Raw genomic sequence first — 22,293 nt, forward strand, 5'->3', positions numbered from 1 at the left:
CAGATTGCTCCCAGTTCTGGCTGCTTCACACGCAGCCTCACAGCGCTGAGCGGGCCCTTTCATTTTGAAATCTGTGTGAATTTCACAGGTGGAAAGGGGTGTCTCATTTATGCTTTCATTTCTTCTTAGCGAGGGTGACTTTTTTTTTTTTTTTTACTTTTCCATAAATTTTATGTTCTTTGAATGCTCTTTCTTGCTTTACAAAGTTATTTATAGGTTGAGGAAATAAATTCCTAGTCCCCAAACAATGGAGTTTGTCTGGCATGAGTGTTTACATAAGAGCTAAGTTTACGGTGTTTTTAAAAGCCATTCTCACTTTTTCTTAATGGCCTTTTCTTTTTCCCCGCCTGGACCACACATTTAGATGGTTTAAGAATGAATGTCTTGTCTGGATTGCAATGTGAGGCAGGTGGTTGATTTTAGTTAATTCACAGAACTTATGGGGATGGACAGGCGGAGGCTCGGAGAAACAGAGAGGAAGAGACAAAGCCGCTCACCTGCGCCCAGCACAGCCCCTCCTGGGCCCCAACTGAGGTCCAGCTGCTGGGAGGACTCATGGGCGACACCATGTGGCCGCAGCAAGAACAACACTGACATCCTATGAGTATTTACACTGTCACATTTGGGACCTACTTTAGCTTAAAAAGCATTTGTTGTCTATCTGAGATCCAGGTTTCGAGGGCATCCTGAATTTTATCTGTCAACTCTGCCACCTGGGTGATGGACCACGCAAAGAGGTCTGCAAGGGGTACAAGCAATATCTTTGTTATGACAGGAGCACTAGGTACGTAGGGCACGCAGCAAATTCCTGGGGTGAACACCTGACACCATCAACTCAGTCAGTACTCAGACTCTTCCATGGAGTCTTGCCTGGGAAGGAACCTGACGACCAGCCCCGAAGCCTCAGGCCCCAGCCCCTCCAGAAGCAGCAGCCCCGGCGGTGGAGACGAGGCCGGGCTCCTCCAGGGCAGGAGAAGTGGCTGTAAAGATGACATCTCACAGCAGTGCTCAGGGCCACGGGCTCAGATCAGTTCCCAAGACCAAGCCTGCGAGTGAGCGTGTGCGTCCGCATGCAGTGCGATGGCAAGGGGGCCACATGCTGGAAGCTGCTGCTCCCTGAGAAAGACACGGGGTCCCCGGTGCAGCTGACGGCCACAGAGAAAGCACAGGACGGGGTGTTAGTGCAGAAAAGATTCCCGGGGACACGGCACAAACAGGAACCAAAACAGGAAGTGACCCTGCACCCAGCGTCTCACCTGACCGGGCAGGGCTATAAAGGCCCCGGGCCCAGGAGCCACCACACCTGAACCCCTCCCTCTCTACCTGCTCCTCTGACCTGCTCCATCCTCACCCACCAGAACCATGAGCTGCTGTGGCTGTTCCGGGGGCTGTGGCTCCGGCTGTGGGGGCTGTGGCTCCAGCTGCTGTGTGCCCGTATGCTGCTGTGTGCCAGCCTGTCCCTGCTCCAGCTGTTGCAAAGGGGGCTGTGGCTCCTGTGGGGGTTGCAAGGGGGGCTGTGGCTCCTGTGGGGGCTGCAAGGGGGGCTGTGGCTCCTGTGGGGGCTGCAAGGGGGGCTGTGGCTCCTGTGGAGGCTGTGGCTCCTGTGGGGGCTGCAAGGGGGGCTGTGGCTCTTGTGGGGGCTGCCAGGGGGGCTGTGGCTCCAGCTGCTGTGTGCCCGTGTGCTGCTGTGTGCCAGCCTGTCCCTGCTCCAGCTGTGGGAAAGGGGGCTGTGGGTCATGTGGAGGCTGCAAGGGGGGCTGTGGGTCGTGTGGGGGCTGCAAGGGGGGCTGTGGCTCCTGTGGGGGCTGCCAGTCCAGCTGCTGTGTCCCCATTTGCTGCTGTAAACCCTGCTGCTGTCAGTCCAGCTGCTGCAAACCCTGCTGCTGCCAGTCCAGCTGCTGTGCCCCCGTGTGCTGCCAGTGCAAGATCTGAGGGTCTGGCACAGCCATCAGCAGCATCTGAAGACCTGTGCTTCCCATCAGTGACCGTGGCCATGGCTGACCCTTGAGCTTCATCTCCAGGTGCTGGACAGCGGACTCTCCTGCTTCAGGACCCCCACCCCCAGCTGCTGCGGGAAAGCAGTGGGCCCCTCCCATGCCCGTTCCAGAGAAGGGCTCCCCCCCTCCACATGCCTCCCCCACCCCCATGCCCAGTGCCTGCGCCCGAGTCCACCTGGAAGTGGCCCACGGCCAGCAAACCTCTAAATAAATTCTCAACTATAGCCTTGCTCTCATGGTCACTCTTTCCTGCCAGCCTGTGTCTCATTAGCAGAACCGACGGAGTCCCCCTCATCTCACTGCCTCACAGGTCACTGTGCCCCACTGCTCACTGCTGGGATGGCAGTGCCAGGCTCAGTGGTCATTCCACAAACATCTGTTAAAGTAACAAATGAAGGAATTACTACATGGGTGTATGGATGTGAAGAATGAATGAATATCGAGGGGTCTCAGCTGAGTCTACATGGGATTCAGAGCTTGTCTTTGTTGGAACAGTGGACGTTCCCCCTTCCCCACGAGACGACCCGCTTGGAGGAGGAGCTCTTTGCCCTCAGTGCCTAGGAAGGGATCTGATGGGTGGTCTCTGTGCCCATCCAGGCCCCAGAGCAGGAGTCAACTCCAGAGACAGAGAAGTGAGTCTAAAATGAGCTGTGATCTGAGATGCTCTGTAGGACAAAAATAGAAATTGTGCTGGTTCAGGGGCCAGGGCCAGGGCAGCTCTGAACAGTGAGCAGCTCTCGCTCCATCTCTGGGCTCAGAGTTACTGGAAATCAGCCACTCACAGATGCTTTAGTTCTACACAGGGTGGGACAGAAGGGAATGCCCTCAACCTGATAAAGGGCATGTACTAAAACCCACAGCTGACATCACACTTAATAGTGAAAGCCTGACATTCCTCTAAGATTGGGAATAAGCGAAGGTGTCCACAGTCACCACTCCTAGTCAATATTGCACTGAAGTTCTAGCCAGGGTAATAAAGCAAGGAAAATAAATAAAGGGCACCAGGTTGGACAGGAAGAAGTAAAACCATCTCTATTCACAGAACACATTATTTTGTATATAGGAAATCCTAAGGAACACACACACACACACACACACACACACACACACACACACAGAGGTTTGTAGGATACAACATCAACATACAGAGAGTGCCAAAAAAACGTATACACATTTTAAGAAAGGAGAAAAACTGTATTAAATTACGCTGATGGGAACCACTCTGAGCACCTCTTGTAATCACAGAAGTTCAAACGTGACTTGTATTCATCTTTTGTTATCGGTATATGTTGAGTATTACAATTTTGATACAGTTTTTTTCCTTTCTGAAAATGTGTATACATTTTTTGGCCCCCTCTATAGAAAAATCACTTGCATTCCTATATGCTAACAATGAGCGATCCAATTTAAATTAAGAAAACAACTTCATCAAAAAAATCAAAATACTCAAGAATAAACTTAAAAGTGCAAGACATGCACACTGAAAACTACAAAACATCATTGAAAGAAGTGAAAAAGCCCAAAATAAATGGACAGACAGCCAATGTTCGTGTATCAAAAGGCTTACTATTGCCAATACTGCACAAATTGATCTGCAGCTCTGCTGCAATCCATCTCAAAATTCCAGGTTCCTGTTGCAGAAATTGACAAGCAGATGTGAACATCCATACGGAGACTCAAGGAGCCCCAGGTAGCCACACAGTCTGGAAAAAGAAAAATGAAGTTGGAGGATTCACAGCTCCCCATTTCAAAACGTACTACAAAGCTACAGCAACCAAGGCAGAAGGATAGACATACAGACCAATGAGACAGAATCAGGAGCTTCTAGGTTTTGTTCTAGAAGTTTAAAGATGAGCCCTTTAAATTATAACCATGTGATTGTCAGCAAGGGCCAAAGCAACTCAATGGGAAGGGTCTTCCCAGTGAATGGTGTTGGGACAACTAGGTGTCCACATGCAAGAGAATGAAGTTGGACCTCTACCTCACATCATAAAAAAAAGAAAACCCTCTAAACGGATTAATGATCTAATCATAAAAGTCAAAACTAGAAAAGCCTTAGAAGAAAACATAGGTTAAACCTTTGTGACCTTAGATTAGGCAATGGCACTTAGCTATGGCACCAAAAGCGCAGGCCAAAAGAAAACACAAGAAAAAGAAAAACCAGATAAATTGGCCTCCATCAAAATTTAAAACTTTTGTGCTTCAAAGGACACTATCAAAAAAATGAAAAGAGGGCCGTCCTGGTGGCTCAGGTGGTTGGAGCGCCATGCTCCTGACTCCGAAGGCCGCCGGTTCGATTCCCACATGGGCAGTGGGCTCTCAACCACAAGGTTGTCAGTTCAATTCCTCGAGTCTTGCAAGGGATGGTGGGCTCTGCCCCCTGCAACTAAGATTGAACACGGCACCTTGAGCTGAACTGCCGCTGAGCTCCCGGATGGCTGTTGGTTGGATTGTGGGCTCTCAACCACAAGGTTGCCAGTTCGATTCCTCGACTCCCGCAAGGGATGGTGGGCTGTGCCTCCTGCAACTAGAAAATGGCAACTGGACCTGGAGCTGAGTGCGCCCTCCACAACTAAGACTGAAAGGACAACAACTTGAAGCTGAACAGCACCCTCCACAACTAAGATTGAAAGGACAACTTGACTTGGACAAAAAATGAAAAGATTAGCTATAGCATGGGGGAAAATTTTTGCAAGTCAGGTATTTGACAACTGACTTGTATCTAGAATGTATAAAGAACTATTACTACTCAAAAATAAAAAGACAAATAACCCAATTAAAAACTTAGCAAAAGGAGGCTGGCCAGATGGCTCAGGCGGTTGGAGCTCCGTGCTCCTAACACCGAAGGCTGCTGGTTCGATCCCCACATGGGCCATTGGGCTCTCAACCACAAGGTTGCTGGTTCGACTCCCACAAGGGATGGTGGGATGCGCCCCTACAACTAACAACAGCAACTGGACCTGGAGCTGAGCAGCACCTCCACAACTAAGATTGAAAGGACAACAACTTGACTTGGGAAAAGTCCTGGAAGTGCACACTGTTCCCCAATAAAGTCCTGTTCCCCTTCCCCAATAAAAAAATCTTTAAAAAAAGAAAAAGAATTTGCAAAGGATTTGGTGTTTCCCCAAAGAAGACATGTAAACAGCCAGTAAGCACGTGAGAAGACGCTCTCCATGGTTAGGCATCCAGTAAATACAAGTCAAAACCACGAGATACCATTTCACATGCCCAGGATGGCTGGATCCAAGGGACAGGCAACACCAGTGGTGAGGATGTGGAGAAATCGGAGCCCTCGTGCATGGTTTAGGCGTATGGGAATAAAAAATGGTGCAACTACTTTGAAAAACAGTTGACAGTTCCTCAAATGTTAAACACAGTTACCATATGACCCAGAAATTCCTCTGCTAGGTATATACCCAGGGGAAGTAAAAACATATGTCACACACAAATGTGCGATAATATGCATAGAAGCATTATTCATAATTGCCAAAAAAACGGAAATATCCAAATGTCCATCAGCTGATGGATAAACAAACTGTGGTGTGTCCATACAATAGAATGGTACTCAGCCCTAAAAAGGAACGAAGTTCTGATGCATGCTACAACGTGAACAAACTTCAAAAAAATTATGCTGAGTGAAAAAAGACAGTTATAAAGGGCCAGATATCACATAATTCCATTTGTATGAGATATCCAAAAATGCTGAATACATAAAGCCAAAAAGTAGATGTGATTTTGTTTTAGGAATAATCTGCCTATGTTTAAGATACTTTTCAATATGAAAGAATCTTACGGTGTGACCTAGAGATCGTCACAGAACAATGCATAGTTGAGTCCTTCATTTCAGACTTGCATTTCAAGGCAAAGGTTATAAAGAACCCCAACTAAATTTAAAGACAGCACTGAAGTATTTAGGATAATGTGGTGTTCGTTATTTCAAAGGCTCTGCTTCCCTGGTCTACAAACATTTAGTACTAGAGGAGGTTTTCATTGTTAGGGCTTTTAAACTGTTTTAAAAAGCTAAACCACTCCAGTCCAGCTTGGATGTGGCACTCCTGCCCGCACAGTAAGAAAAAGCTGAGCAAACTGAAAAAGCAACACGTCGTCTTAGATCCATCAAAGACCTGAGGTCACAGGGCAAACCACTGCCCCCCAGGTGGAGACAGCTGGGCAGGTACAGAGAGCAGGCCCCGGAGCAGAGGCACCTGTGGGAACCAGGCCAGCACTCCTCTAACCACACACTGCTGGGGGGTCGGTGTGCACAAGCCTGGCGTTCAAAACTCCAGGCGGACCCGGTCCTGGGGGGCACACACGTGTGTTAGTTTTACCTCCAGGATCCCCACCAGGTTCCCACAGCGGAGACAGGACAAAAGTGCCCTGGTGCTTCTGGCGACAGCCGAACTACCCCAGAGCACTGGGTCCTAACAAGGCCCGCCCTCAGGAGGAGCTAGCCAACCAGGCCCCACTTGTTGCGTTTGGCAGAGCCCAGCTGACCTGCGGAATGGACAGGCCTTACCCCACCCCTCTGGACATCCTGCCCCCCTAAGGGGGGAGACGCTAAGCCGCACTTGCAGAGGTCACAGCCCAGGTCACTGAGGACTGAGACTTATTCACAGGACTATGGGACACCTCCCCTCCCCCGCCACTGAGGCGGGACGTGTAGCCTAGGAAACCGACAGCCCCCTCCAAGGGACGAGGGAGGGGCCTCACTGGTTACACCAGTGACAAGTGACTGTATCCAGCACCTGCAGCTGGAGGAAAACCAGAACCAGTTTCTTCCAGCTGATCCCTATGACAGGACCTGACTTTAGCTAATTTTAATGTCATTATAATCTCATTTGCATTGTGGTCACTACGACTCCCATCATGCACCTGGTGCCATGGCAGTTCCCACGGAACCACATAAAGAAGAAAAGGCGGGAGACAGGGGTCCCGCCCAGGGGGAGGAGATGAACGAACCACGTCGATGGAACCTCACCATTTCCAGCCCTGGTTGTGACCTCTTTGGGGCAACTCGCTTTCCTCTCAAGTGTGTACTTCCGTTTCAATAACCTCCCAGTGCTTTCCTGCATCTGCCTCGCTCCTGAATTCTTTCTTGCGTGGAGACAAGAACCCGGTCACCTGCTCGGGGCTGAGTCCTCTCTCGTACATCCCGTGAGCCTCCCATGACAGCACCTTACAAACACGTCACCAAAGGCCTGTGTCCACAGTTCCTGTCACCCGGCACATCACGTCCAGCTCTCAGCAAACAGTGACAGGGCGCAGTAGAAGACAACAGCCTGAGGACACCACACAGCGGCAGAACCACACTCGGACGCGGCCGGGACGTTGCAAGGAACAGCCTAAGAATTTAAAAGAACTGTGATAATGTGCTAAGGGTGCTAAGAAAACGGGCAAGAACACCTGGGGAATGGAGGAAGCGAGGTGGCAATCCTAAGAAAGAATCAAAGAAATGCCGGAGGTCAAAAACACGGTATCGGGCTCTTGAGAACACTGGGCACGGCGGACAGGACAATCAGGGGACGTGGAGGGAAGTGAAGGCTAAGTTCCAACTGAAGGAAAGAGCAGGGAGGACAGATGCTGGAACAGGCTGTGCAGGACGGTGGGATAGTGACCACAGGGAGGCAGGTAAGCAGCCCTGCCTGCAGCCTAAGCCGCCTCACTCATCCGAGGGGGAGAAGACAGCCCAAGCCAGTTCAGGCCCCTTCAACTCGAGTTCATGAAACCTTAACTGCAGGACCCTTTGACTGTTAAGTTTATCACGTCTCTATCTTATGAAATATGAACATCAATATCTGTAAAGTATATTTATTCTATGTATGTGCAAGTTGCCCCGATAAGACTTTAAAGAGTAAGTTTTTTAATTGTGATACCAGCAAATTGAATATTAATTTCAAAACCTCAAGCAATCAAACCCTTTGGGGCAGCAAACACGTCCTCACATGCTGGTTCCCTGATCCATGGATGAGGGCTGTCATGGTGGAAATGCCACCTGGAAATTGCCAGAACTGCCTCTCCCGATGAAAACGGTAAACCAGAGCAAGCTCTCGGCAGAGATGGAGGCCACGTGTGGGGACGCAGACGATGCCAATGGGGCGACTCCGGACCCAGCAGCAGAATGTCCCTCTCCAGTCCCCACAGCCTTGCTCTGCTGGTCCTGAGGTCTCGGTTCCAAAGGAAGGAAGGCTTCACCAGGGGACACAATAGCCACCCATGCAGAGGGAACTGACAGCTGCCGCCGGCCACTGTGGGTTCCTTGTGCCTTGGAATCGCCAGGCCAAGCAGGGGTTTGTACTGACTGCGGTGACGGATCCGATGACAGAAGAGAAGCTGCGGTCTGCTCTGCACACGGTAAGAGCACGCCTGGAACACGGCACGGCCCTTCAGCGAATCTCAGCTCCATTGCGCCCAGAGATGACAGTCCCTGGGGAGCTGCAACCCAATGCAAGCAGGACGCAACTAGCCCAGGCTTGGCCACCAGGTTCCCAGCCCAGACTCATGGTTCCACCTGCACTGAATACCCATAAGCAGCTTTGCGCTGAGATGAACCGGAGGGACATTTCCCTACTCATCCCCTCCCCCGTGGCTTTCTGCTTCCCGCCACCTCCGGCCCTGATCCACCTCGCACCTTGCACGTGCACTTTGTGATGTTGTCAAGACTGTTTAGGGCCCAGAAGGGTCAGAGTGTGTCAGAGTGGCCACCAGTAGGGCCTGAGGACACTGCTTCCATCTCCCTAAAAATCTGACCACAAGCCCTATCAGGCGATGGAGCTGTGTGCTGGGTAACAACGCAAACACAAGTTTCTTATAAACACTATAAACTCTTCACAATACTCAGAGTGTTTCTGCTAGAAAGTGGCACAAACAGAAACCAGGAAGGACCATGCGCCCAGCATCTCACCTGACCGGGCAGGGCTATAAAGGCCCCGGGCCCAGGGGCCGCCGCATCTGAACCCCTCCCTCTCTACCTGCTCCTCTGACCTGCTCCACCCTCACCCACCAGAACCATGAGCTGCTGTGGCTGTTCCGGGGGCTGTGGCTCCGGCTGCTGTGTGCCCGTGTGCTGCTGTGTGCCAGCCTGTCCCTGCTCCAGCTGTTGCAAAGGGGGCTGTGGGTCGTGTGGGGGCTGCAAGGGGGGCTGTGGGTCATGTGGGGGCTGCAAGGGGGGTTGTGGGTCATGTGGTTCTTGTGGCTGCTGCCAGTCCAGCTGCTGTGTCCCCATTTGCTGCCAGTGCAAAATCTGATGTAATGGCCAGTCCAGTATTCACCTAAGTTCTTCCAATTGCTACATACATGAGACTTCTGGTCTAGTCATTTCCACTAAACACTCCTTGCTCCTGTGGACCCTGTCCTGCATTTCCCTGTATCCAGCACTTGAAACTCCATTCGCGTGAATGGCCATGGCTCTCTCCCTGTTCCTCTGACATAGCCTTACTTGGATGATGGGCGTCTTCTAATGCTCCCCAATATTCCTCTAAGAAGCACGGGGGCAGACTCACGGGGGCAGACCTTTCCAACTCCTCTGAGGGCCCTATCTGCCACTTCCAGGCACCGACCCATGTTAAGGAACAGCTGGTGGCCAAGGATGCCTCCCGCCTGGCTCCTCAGTAAAGAAAGCACCGCCCCTCACCTGCAAGCCACTTCCTTCTTCCAACAAAGCACGGTTCTGCAGGCCTCCCTTACCTCCAACAGTTTCTATAATTGTCTTTTCAAATACAACAACATTTCTTCCCCATAAAGTTGTCTCTGTTACTGCAAATCAATTTCATGCCGTGTAATTCTTTCACTGCAGTGTCTCTACCACATGCTGAGGAAAAGGAACCTCATCATTAATGGGTTCCTGGGGAGCCTAGGCCAGTTAGCCAGGCACTGCCTCCAAGTACATCCAATGCCCCCATTTCCTCAGCCATGCACATCCTCCACCAATGGTTTGGCAAGGGAATAGGCCACAGCATGATGAAGAGGGTACAGAGCCCTGGGCCCCCATCAGGCTGTGGGACTTGAGTCCTGCACCTGGGACTGTCCAGCAGTGGGACTTTACCTTTCGGGGCAGTGAACTTGGTGTGTCGGGGCCAGCACCTCTCTGTTGTCCTTCCCTCTCAAATCACAGAGGTGGGAAAGCATTTTCCTGACTCCCTTGCAGCTATGGTTCCAGATGCAATTAGGCTCAGTCATTCTGCATTTGCCTTCTCATGATATTTGGTAACCAAATAAGGCAGAAGAACTGAGGGCATCCTGGACCTTGTGCAGTGACATCACAACATTCCATTGTCCAGCCATGGGCATCATGCTTGTCATTTTGCAGGACCTAAAGTGTCACCCCTGGGAATCAGCTTCTCTGGTCCTTTCAGTGTCTCTGAAATCACTTAGCTCTCTATATTAAACTCCATTATGGTTAAAATAGTGAGGTAGCAGAAGGATGCCTCCCCAAAGATAGCGTGTCTTAGTCCCCAGAACCCGTGGCTCTGTTTGGTTGCATGGCAAAGGGAATTCAGGTTGTAGGTGGACTTAAAGGTGCTGATCAGCTGACCTTAGGTAAGGAGACCATACTGGATTATCCAATATAATCACAAGAGTCCTGAAATGGGGAAGAGGGAAGCAGAAGAGTCACAACCAGAAAGATGGTGGCATGAGAAGGACTCAACTAGCCATGGAGAGCTGGGACGGTGGAGAAAGGGGTCATGACCCCAGGAATGCAGGCGCCTCTAGGAGCTGGGAAAGGATTTTGCCCTGGAGCTTCCAGAAGGAACGCAGCCCTGCTATCACCTTGATTTTAGCTCAGGAAGACCCATTTTGGACTTCTGTCCTTGAGAACTGTAAGCTAACAAAGCTTTGAGCTGCCAAACTTGTGGCAATTTGTTACAGCAGCAGGAAGAAATTGACACAAATAGTGAGAATTGCCTGTTATTTGTGAGGAACGCTGCCTGACTGACACCTTGGTCTCAAGGGGTCTTTGCAGCTCTGACACTCCAGAATGTAATATGAGAGTGAGAGTGGGGATTCAGCAACCCCCTTCCCTGGGCAGCACCAGCTTTCCTCTAGAGCTGGTGCTGCCAGACTAAATTTCATGCTTATGTGACTATATCCCATGAGGTTCAACAAAGTCACAGGCTGCTGCCAGGTATCCCTTGACCCACTGCAGACTGTGACGCTGTAGCAGTCATTAGATCTGATTACAAATCTCTCCCTCAGAGACAGATGGCATAAGGCCTGGGATCCCCACACCAGGATCCCTGTGTAAACCTCAAGGTGAACAAAGCTAAGAAAATGCATCACCTGCAGACCCACACATCAAGAATAACTGAAAGAAGTTCTTCATGCCCCCATCATGAACACAGATCTACAGGAAGGAGTGAAGAGCACTAGAAGGTATAAAAAATGCATGGTAAATATAAAGGAACAGTGATTGTTAGGGACTGAACTGTGTCCCCCAAAATTCATATGGTGAAGCCCTAACCCCAAAGTGACTATGAGGGAGACAGTTAAGGTTAAAAGTTAAATGAGGTAAGAGGCTGGGATCTTAATCCAATACCATTGGTGTCCTTATAAGAAGAGCAGACACTAGAGATGTGTGTGTGTGTGTGTGTGTGTGTGTGTGTGTACTCACACAAAGGAAAGGCCATGTGAGGACACAGTGAGAAGGTGACCAACTACAAGCCAGAAGGAAATGCCTCACTCAAAACCAACTTTGATCTTGGAAGCCTGCCTTCCAGAATAGTGAGAAAACAAATGTCTACTGTTTAAGCAGCCCCCTGCGGTGTTTTGTTATGGCAGTCTGAGCAGGCTAGTACAATGACTGTTTAAAGTACCAATAATAAATATAATTTCTGGGGTTGACAATATGTATACAAGTAAAATATGTGACAATAACACAAAAGTCAGCAGTCAGATAAATGGTGTTCAACTGTTGTAATATTCCTGGTTTCTTTGTGAACAAGTAAAAGCACTAATTTTGAAGGCATACTGTAATATGTCAAAGAAGTCCTGGAAGGTAAATATATGGATAAACACCAAAAAAATCCAAAACAATCTACAAATAAAGTTTTACAATAAGTAAGTAAATTTAGTAAGATCACTAGATAAATGGTCAATATAAAATTAACCTTCCTTATATGCTAGTAACAATTAGAAAATTAAATTAAAATCAAAATAATTTATAATGGATCCCAACTGTATATCTAGAAATATAAATCACGTAAAAGATGTACAAAACCTCTAAAATGAACATTACAAAACATTATTGAGAGAAAGATAAAGATTTAATAAATGGAACGCTATCTCACATTCATGAATTGGAAGACTCAACATTGTAAAGGTGTCAATTTCCCAAAAATTTATCAATATATTCATTTAAAATCCCAGCGGATATTTTTTTTTTTTTTTTGTCATTAAATTTGACAAACTCTGGAATAACAGTGGTGACTGTGGGTATTCTTACCTCATTCCCAACCTTAGGGAAAAAGACTTGTCTTTCACTGTTTAGTATGATGTTTGCTGTAGGGTTTTCTTAGATATATTGGCATACAGTTCATCACAAGCCTCTTGTTCAAGCAGAGACACTGATTGCTCTTTGTTCTGTTTGTGTAGCAAACAACCTTGGAAGGCAGCCATAATATATACCTCCAGAGCAAAGAGCAGGCATGTGTACGGCCTGTTGTAAAAGGGTCAGATTCTCTAAGTTCAGGGTTCCTCTCCTGTAAGGTAACTCAACGTGTGCAGGAGTCATGTGTGTCAGAATTGAGAATTGGAGCTCAAGGAAATGGCATAAAAATGCTGATCCTCTGTCTACGGGTACTGCAGTGAGTAATAAACTGTGTTTTGTCTCTGACCCAAGTGTCTCGTGTCTTTTACCAGCATCCATGAAACTGTGGCAGTCTAACATGTTAGTTTAAAATGGGGGGGAGGTGGAATTCCAGACATATCACAATACTGGAGGGGAACTTAAGAAAGTTCCCTCTCTCTTCTTCTTCTTCTTTCTTTCTTTTTTTTTTTTTTTTTGTACATGAATGGGTATTGGATTTTGTGTAATGCTTATTCTGAATTTACTAATATGATCATATGGTTTTTCTCCTCTATTCCAATTACATGGTTAATTACATTGATTCATTTTCAAATGTTAAACAAACGTTGAATTCCTGGGATAAAGCTCACTTCATCAAAGTGTATTATCCTTTTTATATGTTGCTGGATTTAATTTTTAAAGAATTTTTATTTTAAGTTGACAAGAAATGTTTGTCCATAGTTTTCTTTTCCTGTACTTTCTTCATCTGACAACCTAAAAATTCCATATCCAGTAAAAATATCCTTGAAAGCTGACTGGCAGTAAATATATTTTTAGACAATCAAAAACTAAAATGAATCAACAACCACATAGTTAAACTAGAGGAAATATTAAAAGGTTTTTGTTTTGTTTGGTGGTTGCTTTTTTTTCTTTTTTTGACATAAGGAAATAAGTGTTAAATAAAGCTCCATGATACAGTAAAGAATGAAGAATAAGGAAAGGGTAAAAATGCAGGTAAATGTATAATAAATAATACTGGCCATATAAAGCAATACTACTAATGAATTGTGGGCTTAAAATTTACTTAAAACCAAAACCCACAATAACAATAGCACCTATGTGGAGATGAAGAAAATGGTTAGTGTTCTCAGTTTTGTGCATTGTTGTGCTAGTGGTAAAATAACTAAATTTGATTCCATTTTAATAAGTCTAAAGTGTGGTTTTCATCTCTAGGATAACCATGAACAGAAGAGTAAAGTAGGTTGATACCTAATAGAAGAGTAAAGTGTAAAAATTAAAATTTCAAACAATAAAAAGAAAATTATGGAGCAAACAGAAACCAAATAGTAAAATGGTATATTTAAATCTAAATAGTGTACATCACTAAATATATGAGATGTAAGCAGACTAAATATCAATTAAACGGCAAATGTGAACAGGCATTTTGTTTATACACTGTTTACCAGAGCCATCCTTTAAAAAAAAAAAGGATACAGAAAGGTTGAAAGTAAAGGACAGAAATAGATATAACTTACAAATAAATATAATAAATAAATAAAAATTGAGTGGGCAAGGATTTCTTAAACAGGAAAAGAATACTAGCCCTAAAGGAAAACATTAATAAATTGGACTGTATTAAATTACAAACTGTTCATCAAATGACATCTGAAAAAGAATGAATAGGCCAGGTGGACACAGAGAAGATATTTGTCCCATATGTCAACTCAAAGTGCTGACATCCAGATAAAATACAGAGCTTCTATAAAACAACAGCAATAACAAATAATAATAAAAAGATAGACACAGAATAGATGAGGAATAGACTTGCACAGGCACTGTTAAAAAGAGGACATCTAAATAACCAGTGAACACATTAAAAGGTTCTCTGCCTCATGAATAATGCAAAGTAAAACCAAGATATAACAACACACATACACCACTAGAGCTCAAACTTGAAAGCCTGACAGTACCAAATGTAGATAAAAAATATGAAACAACTGGAACTTTCATATATTGCTAATGAGGTTGAAAATTGATACAACTACTAGGTACTATCTACAAAGATTGAATCCTGTCCTATGACTTAGCAATTCCACTTGGAGGGTATACCCAAAAGAAGTATAAAGATACGTGCCTCACAAGACAAGTCCAAGAATGTTCACATAAGCATTATTCATAACAGCCAAAAACTGAACCTAAATGTCCATTAACAGTGCAAGAGATAAATAAATGTGCTATGTACTCATACGATGAAATGCTATTAAAAATGAAAATAAATGAACTCCAGCTTTGGACAACCACATCTGTGAATCTTACACACATAACGTAGAGTGTGGGGTGGGGGGAGGGAAGCAGGCCCAAAACAGTGCACAGCACATTCCAGTATTTCATCTCTTTAAAGTCCAACCGTGGGCAGAACTACTCTGTGGAGTAAACGGTCAGGATAGCAAGGTTTTGAAAAGGAGAGAGAGGGGTATGTCTGGGAAGGGGGTGGTAGAACGTTGTGTTGCATGATCTGTGTAGTGGGGACCCTGCTGTGTTCACTTTGTGATAGCTGCATGATCGTCCACTTGTGCTTTGTGCATGTCCCTGCATGACTGGCACACCACACTAAAGGAAATTTTGTTCAAAGCAATGGCAGATTCAACACATGTTCCCCTCTCTTCTGTCCTGAAACCCCACGAACTTTTGTGAACCCATTCAGAAAATTGACAGAGTACCTTTTATGGGTCAGGTGTGATTCAAAGTTCCAGGAAGACAGGTAAATGACACGTTCATGCTATGAAGAACAAAGTAGGAAAGGAAGGAAGGGGTGGGGAGAGCAGGGGACAGAGGTGAAGTAATGGTTATATTTCTGAATGGACCTTCCTGACAGGGTGTCACCTGAGAAAGGTGGGGGCCCTGAGGACACCTGGGGGACAGCAGGTGCAGAAGCTCTAAGAACACACGCTGCTGTGCTGGAGGGACATCAACAACACTAACATACCTGGAGACACCAGAACGAGAGGGGCAGCAAGAGAAGATGGGGTCTGATGTCTGGTCTCCTAGATCACTGAAGACACGGGCTTCACCCTGAGTGCGTCAGGATGTGCCAGGAATGTTCACCACAGAGAAACATGACATGACCTAGGATCACACCAGGGTCATTTTGCTGCCGTGTTGAGAACCCACTGGAGAGAAACAACTGAGGAGCTGATTCGATAACCCAGGCAAGAGACAATGGTGGCCTAACCAGGTGGCCGGGCCGTGCAGGGGAGAAATGCGCCAACAGTGGATGGGGTTTTAAAGCAGAGTGAGCAGGATTCAAGGACAGAGAGAACATGGGACGGGAGAAAAGGCGGGACGCAGGGCTGGTACCCAGGTTTTAGCACTTGACAGCACTTGCAGGATGAGGTTGCCTTTAGGGGAAGTTTGGGTGAGTTGGAAGACCAGCAGGTCTGAGAGAAGATGAGCCTCTCAGTCAGGACAGGTTGTCCCAGGTGCCTGTGAGAGTCCCCAGAGGAGACCCGTGGTGACGCGGGTGGGGGAGTCAGACATCCAGGCATCCAGGAAAGGGTGCAACCCAGGAGCTGCAGGCTCCACCTACAGGCGCAGGCTCCACCTACAGGCATCGGCTCCACCTACAGGCATCCGCTCCACCTACAGGCAACACCAGGCCGAAGGAAGCCATCCCCGCGGAGTGGGAACACCACTTTCCGCATGAGAATTTTAAAGAATTTTAACTCTATGTGCTGCACTTTCATAAACAGTTCAAATTGATTTTTAAATAGTAAATAATAAAATCAGTATGAGCATGAATTGGAAATGAACAAACAGCCTTCTCAATAAGCCTGGAGGAACTGGCCTCTGGGCAATGAGGGGAAATGAGGCTCGCTCACAGCGGGCCGCGCGCCTCTCCTGGCCAAGCAGCTGCCAGGAAGTAAGACACCTGACGATGTTCTGCAGGCCTGGGCCATCCTATCGCAGGTCACACGCGATGAGCCAGGAAGGCAGGTGACCCGTCCGATTGATGCCAGGGAAGGTTAAACAACCAGAAGCTCAATTCCTAATTACAGGGACCAGCACAGGCGGAAGACACCAAATTTAGACCTAAGAAAGTGGTACTGCCTGAGCCAGGAAGAGGATGTGACAAGGAGAAAACAACATGCACAGAAGAACTGTCACAAGCAGGAACCAGGAAGGACCGTGCGTCCAGCATCTCACCTGACCAGGCAGGGCTATAAAGGCCCCGGACCCAGGAGCCGCCACACCTGAACCCCTCCCTCTCTACCTGCTCCTCTGACCTGCTCCACCCTCACCCACCAGAACCATGAGCTGCTGTGGCTGTTCCGGGGGCTGTGGCTCCGGCTGCTGTGTGCCCGTGTGCTGCTGTGTGCCAGTCTGTCCCTGCTCCAGCTGTTGCAAAGGGGGCTGTGGCTCCTGTGGGGGCTGCAAGGGGGGCTGTGGCTCCTGTGGGGGCTGTAAGGGGGGCTGTGGCTCCTGTGGGCGCTGCAAGGGGGGCTGTGGCTCCTGTGGGGGCTGTAAGGGGGGCTGTGGCTCCTGTGGGGGCTGCAAGGGGGGCTGTGGCTCCTGTGGGGGCTGCCAGGGGGGCTGTGGCTCCAGCTGCTGTGTGCCCGTGTGCTGCTGTGTGCCAGCCTGTGCCTGCTCCAGCTGTGGCAAAGGGGGCTGTGGGTCATGTGGTTCCTGTGGCTGCTGCCAGTCCAGCTGCTGTGTCCCCATTTGCTGCCAGTCCAGCTGCTGCAAACCCTGCTGCCAGTCCAGCTGCTGCAAACCCTGCTGTGCCCCCGTGTGCTGTCAGTGCAAGATCTGAGATGCTGACCACAGATGGCAGGTGCTCCCTGGCCATCAGTAGCGACACACCCCGTCGCCCCCATGCACAGTTCTGTGTCCATCCTCTCCAGGAGAGGTGAGCCCGAGTCCTGAGGACCAGTGGAGCAGTCCTGCAGTTCCTGAGGGAGACGGGGGTCCCCCTCGTGCTCTCTGAGCCATCAGGGGTTCACCACCACACTCACAACCCAGAATACCTTCGCCCTTGCCCGCTGGACGCTGCCGTCTGCAGGCTCTTCGGGGGCTGAGCCCCAGAAAAGCCACCTCTCGTGCACTGGATGAGGCACAGGGCTGTCCCAGCCGTCTTCCCTGCCCGCCCTCTTCTGCTCAGTGCTCATCTCCACAAACCTCCAGCTGGCACTGACCCGCCAGACCTGGGGGCTCAGACCCACTAAACACCCTCCCCCACCCCTGACATCCCCCCTGACACCAGCTCACTCTGATCCTTGGTCTAGTAAATTCCACTCTGGACTCTAGGAGCCTCTGAATAAACAAATTCTCCCAGACAAGCCTTGTCTCCCTGTGGTTCTTTTCTGTCAGCCGTTCTCAGAATGGGGCTTTCGACCTTCCTGAATTCCGTGCGCTGCCGTCAGTGGGATTGAGACCCAGCCATGCTGGTGGCATTTGCTAAAACGTAGGACATCAGGTCTTTTACTCTGGGCCTGACATCTCAGTACTTATCCAGAGGAAAGTACTTATCCACGCATGCTCACATATTCTGTGGACAAGCTTAGTTAACACAAAATTACGTAGAAGAAGACACAATTAGCGACCACCTAAAGGGAATAATGAGACATGTCCTGGTACGTGTGAAACATTCTTTGGAGGACCTGCACACAGCCAGCACACACGCTGTGGGTCCTGTATAACCTGTCATTTTGTTCTTACGTCACAGGGGGAAAACCAATCAGGACACGAAACGTTACATAAAACGTGATCACTACCACGTGTGCCCCAAAGATGGACGAGGCAGGGTTTGTTTAATATTTTTGTTTTATTTTTCATTTTAAAAATAAAAAGCTTTTGGGTGGCTGGTTGGCTCAGTGGTTGGAGCACAGTGCTCATAACCCCAAGGTCGCTGGTTCGATTCCCACATGGGCCAGTGAGCTGCGCCCACCACCACTAGATTGAAAACAACGACTTGACTTGGAGCTGATGGGTCCTGGAAAAACACTGTTTCCCAATATTCCCCAATAAATTTCTTTTTAATTAGAAAGTTCTAAAAAATATGCAAATGTGGAACCCTGCAAGCATTCTTTATTCTGAAGTGGGTGGTAGGTACACAGGTTCAAAGACTCAGTGAGCTGTAAACTTTTGAGGCCAGCACGCTTTCCCACCTCAAATCCAAAGCAAAAGGCAAATATGAGAGTAAATCATGCAGATACTCTTAAGTCAGACATGAAGAATTCGGTCGCATCAAGCCCCACGTTGGACATCACAGGCAAAGTCGCTTGTCTGGTTTATCAGATATGGGAGCGTGACAGAAGCCGGCGCTGTGGTCCTCAGCGAGAGGAGGCCCTCCGGTTACATTCCCCAAGGCACTGCCCCTCCAAGTCCTGTCAGCATTGGCAACACCAAAGAAAAGCTGGGATGCTTTTCATGAGGACGCTAAAAGCTGTTCCACAAGCTCAAAGTCAGGAGAACCTTTGGAGGGACCAGGGTGGCGCTGCCAGGAAGCCTGGCAGGAACTCAGGAGTCTGCAGGCCGATCCCCGTGGGGCAGCAGAGTTGGGGCTGTGCAGGCAGGATGCCTGTGGTCCTGGGGCAAGCCTGGTGCCCCTGTGCACCAGCAATACTGACCGGCGTCACTCGTGGGCACCCACTCAGCCAGCTGAGACCGTGGGCAGGCATAGTGGGCAGGGATGCCGTAAGCCCCGAGCCACCACCGGCCAAAGAAGAGGCTCCTTCGTCCTCCAGCTCTGACGCCGCCACGGTGAGGGCCGTGTGAGCCAAAAGCTGACCAGGAATGGAACGTGACGGAACGCCGTTCTGAGGTGAACACATAAAAAGATACGAGGGAGTGCCAGTGAAAATGGTGCCAAAGGGAACTCTGAGGGCCCAGTCTTCCACAGAACCACCAAGGAATGGGCGCAAGCTGTCAGAATCAACTTGTATTGGAACTTCGGAAAGTACACAGAGTTCTCAGCGGCCAGTGAATGCTTAATCAATAATGGTGTGGGACACACAGGAGGAGCTCTTGTACTAGGAGGGTGGGGATTTTAACGTGCCTTTGCCCAGCACCACTACCCAGCTCCGTAACCGCAAGTGGAATTGATGAATTATACGGTGGCTCCACTTTTATTTTCTTGAGGCAGCTCCACACTGGTCCCCGAGGAGGCTGCACTGTCCACACTCCCACCAACACTGCACACGGTCCCCTTTCCTCCACGGCCTCACCACACTTGTTATCTCTTGTCTTTGGTAACAGCCATCCTAACAGGAGTGAGGTGGCATCTCACTGTGGTTTTGATTGGCATTTCCCCGATGATTGGTGACATTGAGAATCTTTTCATGCACCTGTTGGTTTGCTCAACTCATTTTGACAAGTGTGCAAGCACCATCTAATGGGAAAAGAAAAGTCTTTTCAACAAATGGCACTGGGACAACTGCACACCCACAAGCCAAAGAATGAAATTGGACCCTTACTTCACACCTTATACAAAAATTTACTCAAAATAGACCAAAGACCCAAATTTAAGAGCTAAAACAAGGAAATTTTTAGAAAGATCATAGTGTAAATCTTCATAACCTTGCATAGGTTATGTGAAGCATTCTTACATGTGACACCAAAAGCACAAACGTCAAAAGAAAAATAGATAAATTGGACTTCATCAAAATTCAAAATCTTTGTGCTTCAAAGACTACCACTATGAAAGTGAAAACACAACACAGCTTGGGAGACAATGTTTGCAAATCATGTCTGACAATTGATTTGCATCTAGAATGTATAAAAAATCCTTGCACTCAATAGTCAAAAGAGAAATAACCCAGTTTTAAAAAATGGGGAAGGATTTGAATAGACATGTCTCCGAAGATATGTAAGTGGCTAATAGAGCATGAAAAGATGCCCATCAGCATTCGACATTAAGGAAACGCACATCAAAACCCTGAGGTTCCACTGCACAGCTCTCAGGGTGGCTATTGATCTATTGACCAAGTTCGTGTGTATAACGGGACCGACAGAACGGAGGCCACCCGTGGCCCCGCCCACCTCACAGGCCTAAACCTGATTCAGCTTGCACTTGCGGGAAACACCTGTCAAGGCCACTGCACACACACCAGTCAGTCCCAGCTCACCTCACCCTAGAGAACGGGACCTGCTGCGCCCTAAGGACATCCCGACCTCCTCGCCAGCCCCGCCCTGCGTCTGTGTTGCCTCTTCTAGCTCCCTGTAAAGTTCACCCTTGCCCCAAATCCCTTCAGGACAATGTCCCACTGCTTGTGAGGCACTGCACTCCCCAACCCATAGGTTGGTTTCCTTTGAATAAAGGACATCATCAAACTCAATGTTACATTGTATTATTTTTGTCATGTGACACTACTATGCAAAAAAAATGGACAATAACAAGGGTCGGTGAGGATGTGGAGAAACTGGAGCGCTGCGTGTTGCTGGTGGGAATGTAAAACTGTGTAGCCACCAGGAAAAGTAGCCTGGCAGTTCCTCAAAACGTTAAACATACAGTTACCATATGACCCAGCATTTCTACTCCTAGATATCTACCCAAGAGAAGTGAAAACATGTCCACACAAAAGCTTTACATAAATGCTCATGGCAGCATTATTCATATCAACCAAAAAGTGAAAACAACCCAAATGTCCATAAATTGATAAATGCGTAAATAAAGTATGATATATCCTCAAATGGAATATTGTTCAGCAATAAAAAGCAATCAAAGTCCTAATACATGGTACAACTTCAAAACATTAACCTAAGTGAAAGAGACCAGTCACAAAAGGCCACATATTATATAATTCCATTTATGCAAAATGTCCACAGGCAAATCCATAGAGACAGAAAGTGAATTGGTGGATGCCTGGTCCTTGGGTAGAAAGAAAGCGGAAGTAAATGAGTGACTGATGAGGATTACAAGTTTCCTTTGGTGGATGATGAAATATTCTAAAATTAAAATGTGGTGATGGTTGTGAACATACCAAAACCACTGAATTGTACCCTTTAAATGGGGAGTTTTAAAAACAGCTTTAGCAAGGTAAATCTAGGAATATGAAAAATTATTCACACATCGAGAACAAGATTTTTTAAGCAAGCAAGGTATAAACACTTGAAAATCAACTACGTAATTCATCACAATAACAAAAAACAGGAGAAATATTCTATGATTATTTAAATGAATACAGAAAAAGCACTTAAAATCTTCAACATGCATTCATGATTTTAAAAAGAAACAAATTGCAATATAAGGGTAAATGAGGACTTACTGAGTCAGACGGGGCTAAATAAAAAAAACAACAAAAAAGACATTTGTCAAACATCAGACTTAGTAGTGGAATATTTGCCCTTGTGTTTGTGAACAATAATTTTCACTATCACTGTTGCTATTTCTCATTGTTCTGAAGGAGCCAATGCAAGAAATGATTTAAAAATTAAAGTTTTGAGAGTTAGGAAAGATGAAATAAAATAGGTCCACATGACTGTGCACGTAGAAACCCAAAGAAGCAGCAGATACACAATTAAATTTATTATTAAAATTATTACTGATAATAGGGATTTGAATGGGCCTAAATCTATTAAAGCAAGTGAATCAATAATTAATAACCTTCCAAAACAGAAAGCATCAGGCCCAGATGGGTACACTGGTGAATTCTACCAAACATTTAAGGAAGAATTTATACCAATTATCTACAATCTCTTCCAGAAGATAGAAGCAGAGGGAACACATCTTAAGACATTCTACGAGACCAACATTGCCTTAATACCAAAAACAAAGTCATTGCTAGAAAATAAAACTAC

General features: G+C 47.3%; 1 long non-coding RNA gene across 2 annotated transcripts in view; it reads right to left on the minus strand.

Moving 5' to 3' along the window:
• Window positions 1-22,293, minus strand: part of LOC109436288 (uncharacterized) — a 107,670-nt gene that overhangs the window by 33,447 nt on the left and 51,930 nt on the right. Inside the window, exon 3 of one of the 2 annotated variants that reach the window (XR_002136079.2) lies at window positions 2,193-3,700. The exons of the other annotated variant lie outside the window; for it this stretch is intronic. This is a non-coding gene — a long non-coding RNA (uncharacterized LOC109436288). Of the gene's footprint in view, window positions 1-2,192; window positions 3,701-22,293 lie in introns of those variants that run through there. 2 annotated transcript variants of the gene reach the window in all.

This window comes from Rhinolophus sinicus, linkage group LG06 (genome assembly GCF_036562045.2).
Source record: "Rhinolophus sinicus isolate RSC01 linkage group LG06, ASM3656204v1, whole genome shotgun sequence".
Classification (NCBI taxonomy): Eukaryota; Metazoa; Chordata; class Mammalia; order Chiroptera; family Rhinolophidae; genus Rhinolophus; species Rhinolophus sinicus.